The following is a 22,476-nucleotide window of genomic DNA, read 5'->3' as shown; positions in this document are numbered from 1 at the left end:
AAAATATTTTAAACTATTTTGTTTCTATTTATCATTTTTATTTATAATCTTCACTTACCATGATATTAAAGACAGTTTTATCTGTAAAACAGTATTCCATGCCATTCAAGTGAAATGAACTTTTCATGATCAGAATGAGCCCCAACATTTCTCTTTTTAGACTAAAGTTAATTGGCTCCAAACATACTGTATATCCAAATGGTTTATTTGAATCAATAAAGTAAAATACAGCATTATACAAGTAGAAGGTGAAATATCAATGTACAGACCTACAAGGGCTGCAATGGTCTGTGAGAAAAAATAAAGATGAGAAAACCCAGGATCATTTGTGTCTGCTTTGAAGGGAAGAGGCAGGGGACACTAGGACTGTTCAGCTTTGTGACACATACTCTGTATTATGTAATTCAGCATGTTACTGTCCTTATTTATTTATACTGATTAAATTGACACTTACTTAGTTTTACTCTGTATCTAATCTAGTGTGTGTGCTCATGTTGTGAGGTTTCTGAACTCTTGTAGGACCCACTAAACGGGATGACACGCCAAAGCGCGATTACCACGTCTGTGGAGAACTGCTTGACCATTGCCACGGCAACCGCGGGTTTGCAGCACCACTGCATAGCGTCGCGGACACAACTATGAGCCAATCGCAGTCGTGCTATAAGCCCCTGTTGTCGAGGCACAGTATTACTTGGCCACTAACTTGGTCATGACCCTGCCTGATTGTTGTCTCTTATATATAAGAGAACGGTAGATCCCACTACAATTAATAACCATGCTGATCCTGTTTCAACCTGATTAAAGCTGGTTTTGTTAAAGTACTGAGACTCAGCCTCTTGCTTTGGGGTGCAAGACAGGGACTCACCATTACAATGTCTGTAAGTTATGTCTGGTTGAATTACTTCTGTCACAGTATTAAAGCTGGAAACCTCAAGCACTCCATGCCTATACTCAATGAAGAGCACTATCCATCCATCCATCCATCCATTATCCAACCTGCTGAATCCGAACACAGGGTCACGGGGGTCTGCTGGAGCCAATCCCAGCCAACACAGGGCACAAGGCAGGAACCAATCCCGGGCAGGGTGCCAACCCACCAAGCACACACTAGGGCCAATTTAGAATCGCCAATCCACCTAACCTGCATGTCTTTGGACTGTGGGAGGAAACTGGAGCACCCGGAGGAAACCCACGCAGACACGGGGAGAACATGCAAACTCCACGCAGTGAGGACCCGGGAAGCGAACCCAGGTCCCCAGGTCTCCCAACTGCGAGGCAGCAGCGCTACCCACTGTGCCACCATGCCGCCCATGAAGAGCACTATACAAAACTAAAATGGAAAAAAGCAAAGTTACTTAGCTCTCCCAGGAAATTAGCAAAGTTACTTAGCTCTGCAATTAACACATACCTTTGTCCTGGAGTGGAAAATGTTCAGTTTTTAAAATGCAGATTGTTTATGTTACATTTTAATTATTTGCTCAAAAGATTCAGGATGAACTGAATATACAAGACTTTAATTACAGGCACTGCAAGTGTCCTTTCTTGTACATTCTTCCATTATTGTATCAGTGACTTATGCATCTGTTCAAAGATGGTTTCTTTTTCAATTTGCCTGAACAAATTTATCAGGCATGCCTGCACCACCATAGGGCTAAAACTAGGAAGCTGTTGTGAAAAAGAAGATGATGGCAAAATTGGAGGCCATCATGAAAAATCCCCTCCGTCCCCTCCAGGAGGTGCTCTCTTGAAGAATTTCTAGCCATAGGCTCATTCCTCTATGGTGTGCTAAGTAATGCCTCCAGGGATCTTTTTTCTCCACTGCTATCAGGCAATTCAATGCATACTCCTGATGTACTCATTAAGTTTCTTTTGAAATTTCTGCACAATATTAATTTATTTATTAATTGATTGTTCGGCAGTATTATTTGTCCTGTGAATCTGTATCTTTGTCTTTTATGTTTCTGCTGCTGTATGCATCTAAATTTCCCCTTAGGTTAAATAAAGTCTATTTAATTGAATGACCTGGGAATGGGAAATAAGTACAGATGCCAAGAACCCATTTTAAAGTTTAAAACTTGGGAAGGAATGGAAGGTGAAATACTATGAATTACATAATTAGTTTACAGTCTGAGAAAAGAAAGAATATGGAGGTACTTAAAAGATCAAATACTTTGATCAGAGTCATTCATTAACAGGATAAGGCAGCCAATCAAATATGTGCAAACTCACATGTCCCAAAACCCCATATATGCATTTTAACATAATCATGGCTTGTCCGAGGGATTAAAGAGACGACGACAGAAGGGGATCGAAACAGATTGAGAGACCATCAGAAAACAATCTACGAATAACTCCAATCATTAAATCAAAAGCCACTCAGGACAATATCCACTCCCTGACATTTCCAGTTTTCAGAAAGCTTTTCTAAGAGTCTTTATATCCCGACTTTGCTGTTTTATTTTGTATTATATTTTCTTCTATTTGGCATATGTTATATGTTAATAAAAACCATGTTGCTTTTATATTTTCTATACTTTGTCTTTAATCTAGAGTGATTAAAATAATAAAAGGGCACCAAGTGTGGGGAGGATTGCTCCATTTCTTGCCCACAGGGTTTATCAAGGCTTATATAGTCTCAATAGTTAGAACAACGGCGGTAAATGTAAAACATGATTTGGTTGGTAAATGGCATATAACCAGAAGAGTTGGGCTTTTATGTGTGTTGCAATGGATACTTGCATAATAATGTTAATGTTTTTTAGTCCCTGCATAGAGAATCTTAGGCAGAATATTGCAGTTTGACTGGCAATTAGTACCCCTTGAGACTGTGTCTGGCTGGGAACTCTATGTGTATGTGCGTGTATATCTCTGTGTGTGTGTGTATTAATCTTTAAAGGTGAGAGTAGATAAACCTGATAAACGTACCCGCTTTAAACTGGATAAACTGCCAAGTTTTACCTTAACATATGGTTTTGGGGGCAGGTGTGAAGATGTTCTATTCCCCCACTGGTCTGAAGTATGGCTGTTTGGAACTGGCTTGTATCAGAAGCCTTTAAGTACCATGACACCCTGTTGGCTCTAGGGGTTGGACAGAAAACTTATAAATTTGCTCACTCCCTCACTCTCTCTCTCTCTCTCTCTCTTACTAACATCTGATGAGGGAGCAGCTTACCCCATGAACCGACAAGGACAACACAATGAAGAGCACAGCTCAGCAGCCATATTGAGAAAGGCATGCGGCCTGTTCTGAAGAAAGCTGACCACAAAAAGATGCCTTAACTATAGACATTTTAAGAAACTAACAAGTCTGTGTGCCACCTGAAACTACACATCACCATTTATCAGGTTGTATGATGGCCAATGTTCAAATGTACTTTGCATATTGTTATTATTTATGAATATTATCAATTATGTATTGTTTAAATTGTAACTTAAATCTGCTTGTCTTTTACTACACCTAATTGCCGGAGGTTATACATGCAGAAGGGAACGTGGGGAGTACTTATATGGGACAATACCTTATAAACAGTGGTAAGTCTGTGAAATTAGATGCATTCTGAGAAAGGCTACATATTAATAATACAAAAGGGGAAAGGAGAGGAATATATTACTCTACCAAGACAAAACAAGGAGATTTTGAAACTAACATTACATGGAAAGCCTCTTTCTTCAACTTGACAGGTTCTCTTACTGCTGGTGTTCTCCAAAATCTCTTGCAGCTGCAATCACAACAGGCACAAACAAGTTTCTGGCCAGAGGTCCTTGCAATGGCCCCCACTATGCCTCTGATACCTGCCATAGTGGAAAAGAAGCTCATTCTGAATAAAGACATTCACTACCTGTTTGGGTCATCCAAGTGGCAATTATCTGTTAGCTCAACACATATGTTTATCTAAATGTCCAGACAATTTGGTCTCAGAGTAGACAACACAATCACAGTCAATCACTGACCACTGGCCCCAGGTAGTCTGATACCAGGTATGCTGACAAACCCTGGGATCAAAAAGGGTGTTTGTTAAGACTGCTTAAAAACTTCACAGTGCAGACAAAAGCATAAATCAAACCAACACCTTAAGCAGTACCTAGCAGCCATACCATATGAACCTCAGAACACGTCATCCACCTGAAGCTAAGCATGTTCGAGTCTAGCCAGTAGTTGGACAGGAGACCACCTAGGTAAAGCTTGGGTTGCTGCTGGAAGAGATGTTGGTGAGGCCAGCAGGGGGGCACTTACCCTGTGGTCTGAATTTAGATCCCAATGCCACTGCAGTGACAGGGACAATGTGCTGTAAAAATGGCGCCATCCTATGGATAAGATATAAAACCGAGGTCCTGACTCTCTGTGGTCATTAAAGATCCTTAAAGGGTGTATAATAATGTCCTGGCTAAATTTTCCCCCATGGCTTATTCATTTTGACCCCATAATCATCCAAACTTGAATAACTGTCTCTCTCTCTCTCACCCCTTACCCTGAGAAGTAATAGCTCCCACCCCAAACATATAAGGCGCTCCATTATTTTTAGCCAAGCAATATGATAAAACCGTATTTGCTCAGACCCGACAAACCAGGATAAACAACTGCAGGAGCTTAGACAAGATTTCATCAGACAAGGTTATACCCCCAAAACAACAGACACTGAAATAAGAAGAGCTACTGCCATACCCAGAGACAACCTTCTAGAATATAAAAACAAAGACAACAAGAGCTGTATTCCCTTCATTGTCACCTATAACCCACATCTTGAAACACTTGGAAAAATTATAAAAGAACTTCAGCCAATGCTACACAATGATGAAACGCTGAAAAATGTATTTCCAGAACCTCCCTTCCTGGCATACAGACAACCGCTAAACCTGCAGCAACAAATTGTCTGAAACTCCCGAAGTGGACCAACAGAAAATGGCACAACTCCCTGCCTACAGAAAAGATGTAAAACATGTGCTCACATTTATAATACAGGCCGTGTAGTTATACCACACTGCCGACTAGGAGATCGCATAAAGGGATCATTTTGCTGCCGATCATCTAATGTGGTGTACCTAATTCTCTGTATGAATTGTCCTGATACTGCACTCCATGTGGAAGAAACTGGACAAACACTTCACCAGAGAATGAATTTCCACAGGTTCCACATCAAGGATGGCAATAGGGATGTTCTTGTAGCAGCCCACTTCAACAGCCATGGACACTGTGAGAGGGACTTTAAAGTCACAATGCTTATGTACAACTTCAGAACACGGCAAGAGAGAAAAGAATAATGGAAAGTCAAACTCATGCTAAAATGTAACATATTACAACATAGTTTGAATAGAGGCAAGAGTTTAATAGCCAGATATGAATATTGTTTAAACCCAGCCACAGGGGATGCACAAACCACTGTGTTTCTTTGTGCCGGTCCCAAGCACAGATAAATGGGGAAGGTTACGTCAGGATGGGCATCCAGTGTAAAATTTGCCAAATCAATATGCGGACAATACAAATTTCCATACTGGATCGGTCGAGCCCCGGGTTAACAACGACTGCCAGCAGTACTGTTAGCCAACAGGGTGCTGGCGGAAATTGGGCTACTGTTGGCCGAAGAAGAAAAAGAAGGAGAAGAAGAGGGGGGGAAGGGTTCGGAGGCAGGAGGAGAGGAGGAAGGTAAAGAAAGTGGAACGGAGGGTAGGAACTTTAAATGTTGGCAGTATGACTGGTAAGGGGAGAGAGTTAGCAGATATGATAGCGAGAAGGAGGTTGATATATTGTGAGAGGAAGAGACTAAATGGAAGGGGAGTAAGGCCAGGTGGATCGGAGGTGGATTCAAATTGTTCTATCATGGTGTGGATGGGAGGAGAAATGGAGTAGGGGTTATTTTGAAGGAACAGTATGTCAAGAGCGTTTTGAAGGTGAAAAGAGAGTCAGACAGAGTAATGATTATGAAGCTGGAAATTGGAGGTGTGATGATGAATGTTGTTAGTGCATATGCCCCACAAGTTGGGTGTGCAATGGATGAGAAAGAAGATTTTTGGAGTGAGATGGATGATGTGATGAACAGTGTACCCAAGGGACAGAAAGTGGCGATTGGAGCAGATTTCAATGGACATGTTGGTGAAGGGAACAGAAGAGATGAGGAGGTGATGGGTAGGTATGGTGTCAAGGGGAGGAATGAAGAAGGTCAGAGGATAGTGGATTTTGCCAAAAGGATGGACATGGCTGTGGTGAATACGTATTTTAAGAAGAGGGAGGAACATAGAGTTATGTACAAGAGTGGAGGAATATGCACACAGGTAGATTACATCCTATACAGAAGAGTCAATCTGAAGGAGATTGAAGACTGCAAAGTGGTGGCAGGGGAAAGTGTAGTTAAGCAGCATAGGATGGTGTTCTGTAGTAAGACGCTGGAGATCAAGAAGAGGAAGAGTGAGGCAGAGCCAAGGATCAAATGGTGGAAGCTAAAAAAGGAAGACTGCAAGGTTGAGTTTAGGGAGAAGGTGAGACAGGCACTGGGTGGTACTGAAGAGTCACCAGATAGCTGGGCAACTACAGCAGATGTAGTAAGGGTGACAGCAAGAAGGGTGCTTGCCGTGACATCTGGACAGAGGAAGAAGGAAAAGGAAACCTGGTGGTGGAATGGGGAAGTACAGGAGAGTATACAGAGGAAGAGGATGGCAAAGAAGAAGTGGGATAGTCAGAGAGATGCAGAAAGTAGACAAGAGTACAAGGAGATAAAATGCAAGGTGAAGAGAGAGGTGGCAAAGGCTAAAGAAAATGCATATGATGAGTTATATTAGAGGTTGGACACTAAGGAGGGAGAAAAGGACCAGAACGGATTGGCTAGGCAGAGGTACCGAGCTGAGAAAGATGTGCAGCAGGTTAGGGTAATAAAGGATAAAGATGGAAACGTACTCACAAGTGAGGAGAGTGTGTTGAGCAGATGGAAAGAGTACTTTGAGAGGCTGATGAATGAAGAGAACGAGAGAGAGAAGAGGTTGGATGATTTGGAGATAGTGAATCAGGAAGTGCAATGGATTAGCAAGGAGGAAGTAATGACAGCTATGAAGAGGATGAAGAATGGAAAAGCCGTTGGTCCAGACAACACACCTGTGGAAGCATGGAGGCGTTTAGGAGAGATGGCAGTGGAGTTTATAACCAGCTTGTTTAATGGAATCTTGGAAAGTGAGAGGATGCCTGAGGAATGGAGAAGACGTGTACTGGTGGCGATATTTAAGAAAAAGGGGGATGTGCAGGACTGTAGTAACTACATGGGGATAAAATTGATGAGCCACAGCATGAATTTATGGGAAAGAGTTGTGGAAGCTAGGTTAAGAAGTGAGGTGATGATTAGTGAGCAGCAGTATGGTTTCATGCCAAGAAAGAGCACCACGGATACGATGTTTGCTCTGAGGGTGTTGATGGTTAAGTATAGAGAAGGCCAGAAAGAGTTGCATTGCGTCTTTGTGAACCTGGAGAAACCATATGACAGGGTGCCTCGAGAAGAGCTGTGGTATTGTATGAGGAAGTCAGGAGTGGCAGAGAAGTATGTAAGAGTTGTACAGGATATGTACGAAGGAAGTGTGACAGTGGTGAGGTCTGCAGTAGGAGTGACAGATGCATTCAAGGTGGAGGTGGGATTACATCAGTGATCTGCTCTGAGCCCTTTCTTATTTGCAATGGTGATGGACAGGTTGACAGACAAGATTAGACAGGAGTCCACATGGACTATGATGCTTGTTGATGACATTGTGATCTGTAGCGAGAGGAGGGAGCAGGTTGAGGAAACCCTGGAGAGGTGGAGATATGCTCTAGAAAGGAGAGGAATGAAGGTCAGTAGGAACAAGACAGAATATATGTGTGTAAATGAGAGGGAGGTCAGTGGAATGGTGAGGATGCAGGGAGTAGAGTTGGCAAAGGTGGATGAGTTTAAATACTTGGGATCAACAGTACAGAGTAATGGGGATTGTGGAAGAGAGGTGAAAAAGAGAGTGCACGCAGGTTGGAATGGGTGGAGAAGAGTGTCAGAAGTAATCTGTGACAGACGGGTATCAGTGAGAGTGAAAGGGAAGGTCTACAGGACGGTAGTGAGACCAGCTATGTTATATGGGTTGGAGATGGTGGCACTGACCAGAAAGCAGGAGATAGCATTTTTAACTCTGCTACCTCCAGCTCTAAGATTTGCTTTGGGTGTGACAAGGATGGATAGGATTAGAAATGAGGCCATTTGAAGGTCAGCTCAAGTTGGACGGTTGGGAGACAAAGTCAGAGAGGCGAGATTGCGTTGGTTGGACATTGGCAGAGGAGAGATGCTGAGTATATTGGGAGAAGGATGATAAGGATAGAGCTGCCAGGCAAGAGAAAAAGAGGAAGGCCTAAGAGAAGGTTTAGGGATGTGGTGATAGAGGATATGCAGGTGATGGATGTAACAGAAGATGCAGAGGACAGAAAGATATGATCTGCTGTGGCGACCCCTAATGGGAGTAGCCAAAAGAAGAAGAAGATATGAGGGTTGTTTACATCTCTCTGACTGACATGGACAACCTGTCTACAGACCCACATTGTATTGAAAAACTCATCAGAAACTGTTGGACAGTTATCTTATCCAAAGATCTTGACTATACACTGTTCCCCTCTCTTGCTTAATGAATCTTAGTGCGAATTGGTCTATTAATTTTTTACATTTAAGATGTCTCACTTAATGGTTTTCCAATGTTGTATCTGTCATGGTGTCTATATAAACACAGGGAAGTCCAGTTTCTGTATTACATCTTGACTGAAGAAGGGGCCTGAGTTGCCTTGAAAGCTTGCATATTGTAATCTTTATAGTTGGCCAATAAAAGGGGTCATTTTGCTTGACTTCTCATCCCTTAACCACTTAATAGACTAACATGTGGTGAGTGTACTGAAGCAAAACAGGTGGATGCTACACATTGATGGAGGTTGAAGTGGCCTCCCATTCTCTACATAAAGAGCTTTGTCTCCATCAACCCACAGAAACACAAGTGGTCTACAAATTGAAAAAATTCAGTACCGAAGTGAGGGTCCTGCAAGTATTACAAGAGTACTGAGATGGAAAAATTACCCTGGGGGTAAAGAACAGTACCAGCGGAAATAAAAATACAGTGCAAAAACAGCAAAATGCTAGACACTACTGTGACAAATAAAGATTTTTTTTTACAGTGCATTCGGAAAGTATTCACAGCGCATCACTTTTTCCACATTTTATGATGTTACAGCCTTATTCCAAAATGGATTAAATTCATTTTTTTCCTCAGAATTCTACACACAACACCCCATAATGACAACGGAAAAAAGTTTACTTGAGATTTTTGCAAATTTATTAAAAATAAAAAAAACTGAGAAATCACATGTACATAAGTATTCACAGCCTTTGCCATGAAGCTCCAAATTGAGCTCAGGTGCATCCTGTTTCCCCTGATCATCCTTGAGATGTTTCTGCAGCTTAATTGGAGTCCACCTGTGGTAAATTCAGTTGATTGGACATGATTTGGAAAGGCACACACCTGTCTATATAAGGTCCCACAGTTAACAGTTCATGTCAGAGCACAAACCAAGCATGAAGTCAAAGGAATTGTCTGTAGACCTCTGAGACAGGATTATCTCGAGGCACAAATCTGGGGAAGGTTACAGAAAAATTTCTGCTGCTTTGAAGGTCCCAATGAGCACAGTGGCCTCCATCATCCATAAGTGGAAGAAGTTCGAAACCACCAGGACTCTTCCTAGAGCTGGCCGGCCATCTAAACTGAGCGATTGGGAGAGAAGGGCCTTAGTCAGGGAGGTGACCAAGAACCCGATGGTCACTCTGTCAGAGCTCCAGAGGTCCTCTGTGGAGAGAGGAGAACCTTCCAGAAGGACAACCATCTCTGCAGCAATCCACCAATCAGGCCTGTATGGTAGAGTGGCCAGACAGAAGCCACTCCTTACTAAAAGGCACATGGCAGCCCACCTGGAGTTGGCCAAAAGGCACCTGAAGGACTCTCAAACCATGAGAGAGAAAATTCTCTGGTCTGATGAGACAAAGATTGAACTCTTTGGTGTGAATGCCAGGCGTCACGTTTGGAGGAAACCAGGCACCACTCATCACCAGGCAAATACCATCCCTACAGTGAAGCATGGTGGTGGCAGCATCATGCTGTGGGGATGTTTTTCAGCGGCAGGAACTGGGAGACTAGTCAGGATAAAGGGAAAGATGACTGCAGCAATGTACAGAGACATCCTGGATGAAAACCTGCTCCAGAGCACTCTTTGACCTCAGACTGGGGCGACGGTTCATCTTTCAGCAGGACAACGACCCTAAGCACACAGCCAAGATATCAAAGGAGTGGCTTCAGGACAACTCTGTGAATGTCCTTGAGTGGCCCAGCCAGAGCCCAGACTTGAATCCGATTGAACATCTCTGGACAGATCTTAAAATGGCTGTGCACCGTCGCTTCCCATCCAACCTGATGGAGCTTGAGAGGTGCTGCAAAGAGGAAAGGGCGAAACTGGCCAAGGATAGGTGTGCCAAGCTTGTGGCATCATATTCAAAAAGACTTGAGGCTGTAATTGCTGCCAAAGGTGCATCGACAAAGTATTGCGCAAAGGCTGTGAATACTTATGTACATGGGATTTCTCAGTTTTTTATTTTTAATAAATTTGCAAAAACCTCAAGTAAACTTTTTACACATTGTCATTATGGGGTGTTGTGTGTAGAATTCTGAGGAAAAAAATGAATTTAATCCATTTTGGAATAAGGCTGTAACATAACAAAATGTGGAAAAAGTGATGCACTGTGAATACTTTCCGGATGCACTATACATACAGTATTTTTTTAGTTGTAATGTTTTTTTTGCCTGCACCACCACCATCTACTCAAAGCACCATGATGTTCTAACATTGATGGATTAAAAGCCAGAAGTCTGCATGACCATCATCATCAAGTCCTTCCGTGAGAACCCTAAATACAAAGAGGACTGCTTCATTTATGTGAGGTAGAATGCCCAGAGGGGACTGGGCGGTCTCATGGTCTGGAACCCCTGCAGATTTTATTTTTTTCTCCAGCCGTCTGGAGTTTTTTTTGTTTTTTCTGTCCTCCCTGGCCATCAGACCTTAGTCTTATTCTATGTTAATTAGTGTTGTCTTATTTTAATTTCTTATTTTGTCTTTTATTTTTCTTTTCTTCATTATGTAAAGCACTTTGAGCTACATTTTTTGTATGAAAATGTGCTATATAAATAAATGTTGTTGTTGTTGGATTTTCAATCAGTGAAATGAATTTTTGAATATAAAAAAAAGAACTTTTGATTTTTACTCATGTTGACTAAGTTTTTTTTATTTTTTTTATACCTTTTCCATACTGATTATGTGGTGCACCAAGTGGAACCACATGATTGTCATGGTCATGTTTCTAACATCATAGACAGCTTGTCTCGTTGTTTGCCTTTGATTTTCATTTCAGACTTTGCATTTTGGTTTTGGTGCTCCAACCTCTTTCTGTCTCTGTAACAACACCCCCAGCCACCCGACCCTGCCTATCCTCATCTACGACTTTTGCTTTGTGTTTTTATCTCCCGGTCCTTGGTCACAACAATCTCAGGAAACAGTGGGTCTTGTAACATCTACAACATTCATATACTGTAGATGAACTCTCAAACTACACTAACCAGCAATATCATTGACTTTCTAAGTTTCTCATAAAAAGGCACAAGATCTCCATTTCAGACATATACCTCCAGAGCTAAAATTTACACATATTTCATACTTACTTCTTCCAGACTTCTTTGCAGGAGTTGGCTGATCTTCCTGAGTTGTAACTGATGCAATGTCCTCTGTCCTCTTGGTGCCAGACTGCAATATTTCAGACTTCACATTGACAGAAGACTCCAGAGATGAAGAGTTTCTGCTCTGAGATGAGACTAACTTGGTCATTATTCCATCTTCACACCCATAACAATGGTGGTCTTCCTTAACACCCTCCGTAATTTTATATTTGTGTGTCTCATTGCTGACACACTTCTCTTCAGCCTCTTCTTTAATGATCACTGACTCCTGTTTGCATTCCTCCTCAATGCCCAGACTCTCCTGTTTAGGGTGGATAGACTCCCATTCACGGTCCTCCTCCTTAATATTTACGGTTCTTTTCTCCACACTATTCATGCCAGCCTCACACATCTCTTTCACATCCATATAGATGTTTCAGGTAATGGCAGCTTTTTCTTTCTCTCTGTGGAAGAACACAATTTAATTCCACTGAAATTGCAGCGTTCGGATCTAAACACATTCGCATTTTATTTTACAATACCTTGCCAGTCAAGGTCTATGTCCTGACAGTATATTGCATGTTAGAGCTAAAACATTTCTAGAATGAGAAAGAGAGAGCATTCAATTCTGATTACAAAGAGGCTCTGAAGGGCACCTAGTGAGTGCTGAAGAGAAAGCTGAGTAAAGGAAAGTAGGATTACAAAGCCAAATAAATCAGTCTCTGCAGCTGCACGAATAAAAGGTAAAGTACCACTTCTGGTTAGCGGAAATAGCCCAAAAGTAGAAAGAAAAGTATATTTTGTAGCTAATACTTGAATGCAAAATTTTGGTTGACCTAAGTGAAAGCATTCTTAAGTTATCGTGTTTACATACACACACACACACATAATTCCAAAAATGGTATTAAAATGCTGAGATTCATCAAAATCTCAAAACGGAATTTTTGGAGGATTCTAATACTTCCCCTATACTTCGTATACAGGAAAGTCAGGGAGGCCTAAAATGTTGAGATTCATCAAAATCTCGACATCAAATATTTGGACAATTACAATACTTTCCCTATACTTCTTAAACGAGAAAGTAAAAAGAAAACAAACTTACTCAGAAGAATATGAAATACAAATGAGCACAAACTTTTTGGTACCCTACAGGTCATTGAAAATGTGCTGCATCCCTCCTGAAAAGTGGTAAAATAAAAAGCAACTGTCCCCTGTATAACTGCCTGCCTTTAATATGTCATTGAGTAAATCAAAGCAAGTGTGAAAGGTGATCAAGTATTGCTTATTTTACAAGGATATTCTGAAATGGCCTGGACACATTTGTTGGTACCCCTAGAAAAGATCCCAAATAATTGGATTTGCACGATTTTTCAAACTAGCTTGTTTTAGTTTTTTTTAATTTTGTATCATGCATGTCTTCACTTATGCAATAAGTCACTCAGCTGATTTAAATGGAGAAAAATTATCTCTCTGCTGTTTGCTGTCATTGTGTATCTCACAGTGAACATGGACCACGGAAGGCAAAGAAGAGAGTTGTCTGAAGAGATCATAAAAAATAAATTATAGACAACTATGTTAAAGGCAAAGGCTAGAATACCATCTCCAAGCAGCTTGATGTTCCTGTAGTAACAGCTGCAACTATTATTAAGATGTTTAAGGTCCATAGGACTGTAGCCAACCTCCCTGCACGCAGCCACAAGAGGAAAATCAACTCTAGAATGGGCAGAAGGATAGTGACAATGGTACACAAAAAGCCAAGGACAGCTTCCAAAGAGATACAAGCCGAACTCCGAGGTCAAGGTCCATCAATGTCTGACTGTTCCATTTGTTGCTTTCTGAGTGACATTGGGCTCAGAGGAAGAAGACCTAGGAAGACTTTAATCTTGAAAGAAAAAAGAAAAATGCCAGACTGGAATTTGCTCAAATACATATTGTCAAGCCATAATGCTTCTGGGAGAATGTCTTCTGGACAAATGATACAAAAGGGGAGCTTTTTGGCAAGTCACATCAGCTCTATGTCCACAGACAAGAAAATGAAAAAAAAAAAAAAAGAAGAAGAAGACCATACCTACTGTGAAACATGAAGAAGGCTCGTTATGTTTTGAAGCTACTTTGCCATGTCTGGCACAGGGTGCCCTGAGTCTGTGCAGGGAACAATGAAATTTCAAGACTATCAAGACATTCTGGAGTGAAACATACCACCCAGTGTCAGAAAGCTCAGTCTCTGTTACAGGTTATGGATCCTCCAACAGGTTAATGAGGCAAAACACACAGCTTGCGTACTGAAGAGTCTATAGATGCAGGTGGATTGGGCAAATACACTGTCCACATCTAAACACTAGCGTGGAGAGTCGCTCATGTACTGAAGAGTCTATAGCTGCAGGTGAAAGCTGCTGTCGCACTTTTCGTGGCATTACACATGTACTTTGTCAGCATGCCCGTGTCGATCAAACACAAGAAGCTCTGAAGTCTACTTGTGACTTTACGCTGTAGGAAGATACGTAAATAAATCAAGGTAAATAGGCAAATAACATAAATAAGATTCACTGGCAGGATGACGCCCAACCTCTTGCTGCATCCCAACGTTGCCATCTTTTGCCTTTATGCCTGGTGCGGCTGCGTTATTCTTATATATGAGTGGACGTTTCTTGTGGGGAGGGCTTCTGTTCTCTTTCTCCGATGTAGAACCCTCATCGTCATCTGAGTTCATCTCTGTTATAGCATGTGTTTATTTGAAAACAGCAGTATCAGATCATGGGGAGCGTGAACGCAACAGACAGAATAAAACTGAATTAAAAAAAAACCAAAAACAACACTAACTTTTACAAGCACCATAAATTTACACCGGCTGTTACAGACTCAAATAAAATGCATGTTTTAATTCTATAATAGTAACAAAAAGAGCAGCTCGCTACTCAAAACAGTCACGCTTGGAATTGAACCGGCGACCTCTTGATTACGAGTCAGCAGTTCTTACCGCTGCACCACCCAAGCTGTCGTGTCATGTCATGTCATGTCAATGTCAATGTTGTACTCTAACCGTATTTATTTTTCTACAGTTATATTCGTGAATAAAAGCTCACTTGTTTTGTTATACTTGTACCTTTTGCGAAAGTGTTTATTTGATATTTCGACTTCAGCCTTCACACATTATACACTTCATGTGTACATTTTGTCAATTATTACTAAAATATTAAAAACGTTTCTTTTTTAGTTATGTGTTCAACAATTCCTGCCTTGCATTTTATCCTACATTTACACAGATCGCTGTAGACACGGAACACACATGAAATGTATGAATTCCAAATGATGATATATTTTTTACCCTATAAAACTCCAAGCACCTTACATGCAGATAAGGAGCCTTAGCTTGAGCTGGGAGAACTTTTTGCCCGAGGTGAGCTCCATCGAGGGGAGGATGAGATAGCAGGCTGCTTGCTGTTTGTGCTGATGAACACATTTACAAAACAAAAGACACTGCTGGAGAGGTGGGAAGGGATTTAAGGTAGGCTTCAGGGATTCTAGTGTTAAGGCATCTGGTGACCAACTTTGTGGAGTCCTCTGACAGCTGTTCAGCATGTCATGAAGGCTTCAGAAAGTGCTGATGCTATGAAATATATTCTGCATTGTTCTTGTTCCAAAGAAGGTAGGTGCCTCTTCACCTAATGACTACAGACCAGTGGCACTGTTGTCTCACATCATGAAGACCTTTGAGAGACTGGCCCTGGAGTATACAAGTCCTCTTGTAGTAGACCACTTGGACCCACTGCAGTTTGCCTAATGGAAAAAGATTGGACTGGAGGATAAATTGACAGTATCTATCTCCACAAGGCTTATTCTCACCTGGACAAAGCTGGCAGCACTGTGAGGATTCTATTCTTGATTTCTCCAGTGCCTTCAATACCATCCAGCTAATACTGTTAAGGGGTAAGTTCAGAGATATGCAGATGGATGAGCCTGCGGTGTGGTGGATAATGGACTATCTGTCATGCAGACACTAGTTTGTGAGACTCATGGACTGTGTGAGCAGCACTGGAGCACCACAAGGAACAGTCATGTCTCCTTTTCTCTCCACTCTGTACACCTCACACTATACTGTAAATATAACACCAGGTCATGTCATTTGCAGAAATTCTCACTTAATTCTACACTTAGGGTGTGTATCCATAAGGGGTTATGAGAGAGAGTATAGGGGTCAGGTGGAGAACTTTGTTTCTTGGTGCAAAGAGAATTACCTGCATCTTAACATCAGCAAAACCAAGGAACTGCTTATTGACTTTCGCCACACCAAACAGCCTCTATGTCCAGTCACTATTCAAAGAGTGGATGTAGAGGTGGTCTACTCCTACAAATAGAGTACTTGGGGTCCACATTAATGACAGGGTGGACTGGTCTCGTAACCCAGAGGAACTATAGAAGAAAGGGCAGATCAGGCTTTCCTTTCTGAAGAGATTGCATCCCTTTAATGTGGGAAGTGACATCCTTCACATCTTCTATAACTCTGTAATGGCCAGTGTGGTGTGCTGGACTGGTAACATCACTTCAGTAGAGGCTCACTGAATCAACAAGCTAATTAAAAGGGCACGCTCAATTATGGGACACACTCTGGACCCCTAGAGGTCGTAGTAAAGGACAAAATTAAAACAAAACTGTGTGCCATTATGAACAATGCTCCACATCCTCCCTCTGACACAGTGACACTGAGGACTTTCAGCCAACCAATCATTCAGCAGATGTGTGTCAAGAAACACTACTAGGGCTCCTATATACCAACAGCAATACATCACTGGGACTGTGACAGTTAAGTCAGAGGTTTTCTTTCTTTTTAGTCATTTTGGTGAACATTTATTGGGCTTCTGTAAAAAGGCATATTTCTCCCTGGGGACAAATAAAGTTCTGTCTATATTAACAGTAACTCACTAATCTTCATATCAAATTATTACATGTGAAATTTGTGAGTTGAGTGAAGGTCCAACAAGCTATAAGAAGACCATCTCACACAGCTGTGGGTTAACAGTATTCAGTCATGGGATAAAAATACTGTTTTGCCTCTTAAGTTCACACCACATGTGATTTTTAAAAGGGTGAGTTGCATTTCAGCTATAGGAGAGCCTTTGAAACAAGAAATGTATTGAAAGAATAATGTGGTGTGAACAAAACAGCCCAGTTTCGTTTCGCATTCGGTTTCAATGGATTTTGTTTTAAAGCTACACTTTTGCATTGTTATTTTTATATAATATATATATATATATAGCTTGGAGAGTTTTGGTTCAATGTTGTCACATCTGTCTAAATTTAACCACCCACTGAAGAACTGCTTTCCAATTTGGGACGTCACCATTAGGAGGGATGCTGAAGTGCGTTCTGAAGGTGCGTCAAGTAGTGATGATGGATTTTTTGTTTTTGAAGAACACTGACAGTGAAAGAACAGTGCACACTGGACAAAGGCATGTTACCGACTGAAAACTACAAGGGATCACCTATCAAAGAACCCCCACCGCAACCTCTACCTCTACCTCGTGGATTTTGGCTCAACCTGAGTGAGTGTGTGTGTGTGTGTATATTTTATATATATATATATATATATATATATATATATATATATATATATATATCTCTTATAATAAAAAACTCTTGGGAAGAGAGGTGAGACATGACTTTCTCAGAGAGACACTTTCACGTCCCACGAGATGAGACTTTGTGCCAAGAGATTTAACCACACCCGGGGCCGAAAATAAAAGACAAAGAGTAGATGACAAAGTAGAATGTCATAAAGAAATCAAAAACATTGGCGCGATACACATGCAGAGCAGGTTACAGATAATTTAAGTACGAAAATTTGAAAGTCTCAAAAAAAATTATTGTAAAGATAGTATTAGCGGAAACAAACAGAAATTATTACTCGGTGAAATAATGGAACAGCGAAAAGAGATTGAATATATTGTTTGGATTTAAACTTTAAGTCGGGGACTTGTAGATCATCTAATTCATGTTGCCATCAGGGAAAAGTAGTGTTTCCTCCCAATGAAGAGGCCTATCCACGAGAATTAAAAGTTTTGTTGTTTGGTCAAACTGAAATCCACATACACAAGTGGCAGAGGTGCGAAGTTGCTGCCGCGTAGCGCAGGCAGGGGGGTTGGCAAGCGAAGCTAGCAGGGGGCGATATATACATATGTGTGTATATATATATATATATATATATATATATATATATACACAGTGAGGAACACACTGCGATTTTGCAAGTTCTCCCACTTAGAAATCATGGAGGGGTCTGAAATTCACATTGTAGGTGCATTCCCACTGTAAGAGACAGAATGTAAAAAAAAAAATCAGGAAATCACATTGTATGATTTGTTCAGAATTTATTTGTATTGCACTGCTGCACATAAGTATTTGAACACCTGAGAAAATCAGCGTTAATATTTGGTACAGAAGCCTTTGTTTGCAATTACAGAGGTCAAACGTTTCCCGTAGTACTTGACCAGGTTTGCACACACACTGCAACAGGGATTTTGGCCCACTCCTCCACACAGATCTCCTCTAGATCTGTCAGGTTCCAGGGCTGGCGCTGAGCAACACGGAGTTTCAGCTCCCTCCAAAGATTTTCGATTGGATTTAGGTCTGGAGACTGGCTAGGCCACTTCAGAACCTTGATATGCTTCTTGCGGAGCCACTGCTTGGTTATCCTGGCTGTGTGCTTCGGGTCATTGTCATGTTGGAAGACCCAGCCACGACCCATCTTCAGTGCTCTGACTGAGGGAAGGGGGTTGTTGCTCAAAATCTCACAGTACACGGCCCCATTCATCCTCTCCTTAATACAATGCAGTCGTCCTGTCCCCTTCACAGAAAAGCACCCCCAAAGCATGATGCTTCCACCCCATGCTTCACAGTAGGGATGGTGTTCTTGGGATGCAACTCCTCCTTCTTTTTCCTCCAAACACGGCGAGTGAAGTTTACACCAAAAAGTTCTATTTTGGTCACATCTGACCATGACTTTCTCCCATGCCTCCTTTGGATCATCCAGATGGTCATTGGCAAATTTCAGACAGGCCTGGACATGTGATGACTTGAGCAGGGGAACCTTCTGTGGAATGCGTGATTTGAAACCATGACGGCATAGTGTTCTACCGACAGTGACCTTTGAAACTGTGGTCCCAGCTCTCTTCATGTCATTAACCAGCTCCTCCCGTGTAGTTCTGGGCTGATTCCTCACCTTTCTTATCATCTGTGATACCCCATGAGGTGAGATCTTGCATGGAGCCCCAGTCCGAGGGAGAATGACAGTCGTCTTTAGCCTCTTCCATTTTCTGACAATTGCTTCAACAGTTGATCTATTTTCACCAAGCTGCTTGGCAATTGCCCTGTAGCCCTTTCCAGCCTTGTGGAGGTCCACAATTTTGTCTCTGGTGTCTTTTGACAGCTCTGTGGTCTTGCCCATGGTAGTAGTTGGAGTCTGACTGACTGTGGGGTGGACAGGTGTCTTTAAAGAGCTCAGACAGGTGCTACTAATTAAGATTACTAAGTGGAGTAGAGGTGGACTTCTTAAAGGCAGAGTAACAGGTCTTTGAGAGCCAGAATTCTTGCTGATTGCCAGGTGTTCAAATACTTATGTGCAGCAGTGCAATACAAATAAATTCTGTACAAATCATACAATGTGATTTCCTGAATTTTTTTTTACATTCTGTCTCTCACAGTGGGAATGCACCTACAATGTGAATTTCAGACCCCTCCATGATTTCTAAGTGGGAGAACTTGCAAAATCGCAGGGTGTTCAAATACTTATGTTCCTCACTGTATATATATAAATATAAATATATATATAAATATAAATATTTATATATACATATAGCTGGAAATGCACAAAGGGAGACAATGAAGCACCTGTTTTTTATTCCTAAGCTTTCGACTCCTTCCTGGATTCATCATCAGAGGAAGATGATTAGACTTACGGGAATCCAAGGCAATATATAGAAAATAAAAGAGGGGAGGATAGGTGCATGTGGGAGGGGGGATTGATGAGATGAGGATCGGAGGGTGTTGATCATAAAAGTCTTATTTATTATTTGCATGTTCTTCTTTTAAAGCCTACATATGCTGGGTTCACATCCAAATGTCTGTAAATGGCGTTTTCAGTGGGCAGACACCTTTCAGCCAGTTCGATGGCTGAACATGCACATACTGTACTGCAAACTGTATAACGAACTTTCGCTTTTATATATTTGTCAGAGAATGTACAGTGTCATGAAGCCCGTGTAGCATCTTGTTCCTAGTAAAGATAATGGGGGTTGAGTCTGGTGTTTTTTGGGAGGTGCAAACGGGTGGCAAAAATGTATCTTGCCACAGGCAGGATTATTTCACGTGCAGGTCTTGCATGTTTGTAAATGTGTGCTGTCTGAATTGGCTTTAGAAGGTTTCAGAATTTTTGGCAGCGTTACTTCATAAATGCACGAGTACCGATGATAATGTCCAAACTTTGCCATTAACCCTACATCTTCAACTACAAGAAAATTAACAGAGCGGTAACAGTGCGGGCACTATAATTTTGCCTCATTATACATTCTTGTTTGTAATTGAGCTCGTATGCACGCCGACTCTTATCCACTGTCACATACTTCAGTCGGTTCAGCTCGTTTTTCTCTTTTGCTGATCAGAAACCTACAGCCCAACTGACGCCTCAACAACTGACCGGTAACCAAATTCCCTCCTCTTTTAACTGGACACCTTGGATTAAAGGGACAAAGAAAATTCGGAAATCAAGGCTCTGTGTATGTGGAATCTCCGCCTCCTCAACTTCAGCGATTGGAGAAGGACACGACCGGCGGAATAAAGAGAAATGAATGAATCAGCGGCGGTGTGTCTGGGCGGTTTGAAATAGAAACGGGAATCGATAACGTGAAGTGGACTGCAGATACCAATGAATGGCAAAGATAAGCGGACCAAAAGAGGTTCCACTCGAGAAATGTCAGGGCGTAGGTGGATGTACACAGACGTGCTGCTTTTCACCTCTCATTCAAGTCGCTTACAGTAACTCTGAGTGGAAGGAATGAAAAGTCGCGCGTCCATAAAGTATCGTCCCCAAACCCTGAGCACTTACCCCTCTCTTTGTCGGTAATCGGAGTCTTTTTACACTCGTTTGTTCTCCTTCCTCGCTTGTAAACACTCAACAACATACCGTTACCCGCTGAATGAAAGCCAACCAGCAAAAGTTAGAAACAGAAAAATACTTCTTCCGGTGCTGAGCACATCAAAATATATCAAAATAAAAGCCCTATGAACCAGAAATACCGTGGCTAAGAGCAATGTGATGTCATCCAAGGCGACAGAATCTGACGTACGCTACTGTCTCTTTTTAACCGGTGGCATATTTGTTTTCACACAGTCCATTTGTCTGTAAGCACACATTTATTAGGTACACATTGCTAGTACCGCCTTTTGCCTTCAGAACTGTCATAATTCTTCGTGGCATAGATTCAGCAAGGTGCTGGAAACATCCCTCAGGGTTTCTGGTCCATAGTGACAAGATAGCATCATGCAGTTACTGCAGATTTGTCGGCTGCACATCCATGATGCGAATCTCCTTTTCTCCACATCCTAAGGGTGCTGTATTAGATTGAGATCTGATGACTGTGGAGGCAATTTGAGTACAGTGAACTCACTGTCATGTTCAAGAAGCCATTTTGAGATGATTTGAGCTTTGTGACATAAATAGCCCTCAGAAGATGGACATGGTTAGCAATAAAAAACAGATTGTACCAATTGAGCATCATTTAAATGCCTATGGGGTCCAAAAAATATCTCTCACACAATTTTACCACCACCAGCAGCCTCAACAGTTGATACAAGGTAGGATGGATCCATGATTTAACATTGTTGACGCCAAATTCTGACCTGACCTTGCAAATGTAACAGCAGAAATTAAGACTCATAAGAGCTGGCAACGTTTTTCAAACCTTCTATTGTCCAATTTTGATGAGCCTGTACGGAACTGGGTATCCATAACCTGAAGAATTCAGAGTGTCTCAATTGTGTAAAGGGCTAAAGAGTGAATACTGTAAATTGCAGATACCTGTACTGTAGTGAATAAACATGGTGAAGTTGTGTGGAGTAAGGAATTCACACCTGATGGCATCATCTAATGCAAAATCTGGGTACTCACAATCAGTCTCTCTGCAGTAACTATCTGCTCTCTAGTAGGGACCTCATTGTCTATTGGATGTGATTGCAACAAAGGCTAGAGTTATCCATTTTACTTCAAAGGGAAACCGTGTAGAACTATAAAAGTGGAAGTAATGTTTAACTTGTAGTTGGGGGGCCATTAGTTCAGACTTTGCTAAGGTTAAGCAAATTCACGAGGTGGAGAGAGACTGTATGTAAAGTCATGTGTTCATGTACCTAGCAATGGGCATTGACTGATTGTCAGCTGCCTGGCAGGCATAACAATGCTTGCAAATGTAAATACCTCAAAGAGAAAATTGCTGGTAATGCATACAACCAGAAGGTGTGACCAAGGCGAAAAAGCAGAAAAGTTCCTAAACAGAGACACAAAAGTGCACCAAACAAATCCTTTCACATGTTCCACAGGAATCCGACCCACAAGGAACAAAGCATCAACTACACCAAACCATAAGTACACCTACTTTGATTCTGACAACTAGTTATTGTAACTTAGTAGTTAGGACAAAGGCAGCTAATTTATTATGGTGTTGATATCACTGTAATTGGAAAGTAATAAACTCTATG

At 41.5% G+C, this 22,476-nt stretch overlaps 1 protein-coding gene across 1 annotated transcript in view; it reads right to left on the bottom strand.

Moving 5' to 3' along the window:
- Positions 1–22,476, bottom strand: part of LOC114667326 (zinc finger protein 883-like) — a 62,836-nt gene that overhangs the window by 2,121 nt on the left and 38,239 nt on the right. The window lies entirely within an intron of this gene.

This window comes from Erpetoichthys calabaricus, chromosome 1 (assembly GCF_900747795.2).
Source record: "Erpetoichthys calabaricus chromosome 1, fErpCal1.3, whole genome shotgun sequence".
NCBI classification, from domain to species: Eukaryota; Metazoa; Chordata; class Cladistia; order Polypteriformes; family Polypteridae; genus Erpetoichthys; species Erpetoichthys calabaricus.
Note: the sequence above shows the minus strand (reverse complement) of the source record. Positions and strands in the feature narration are given on the sequence as shown.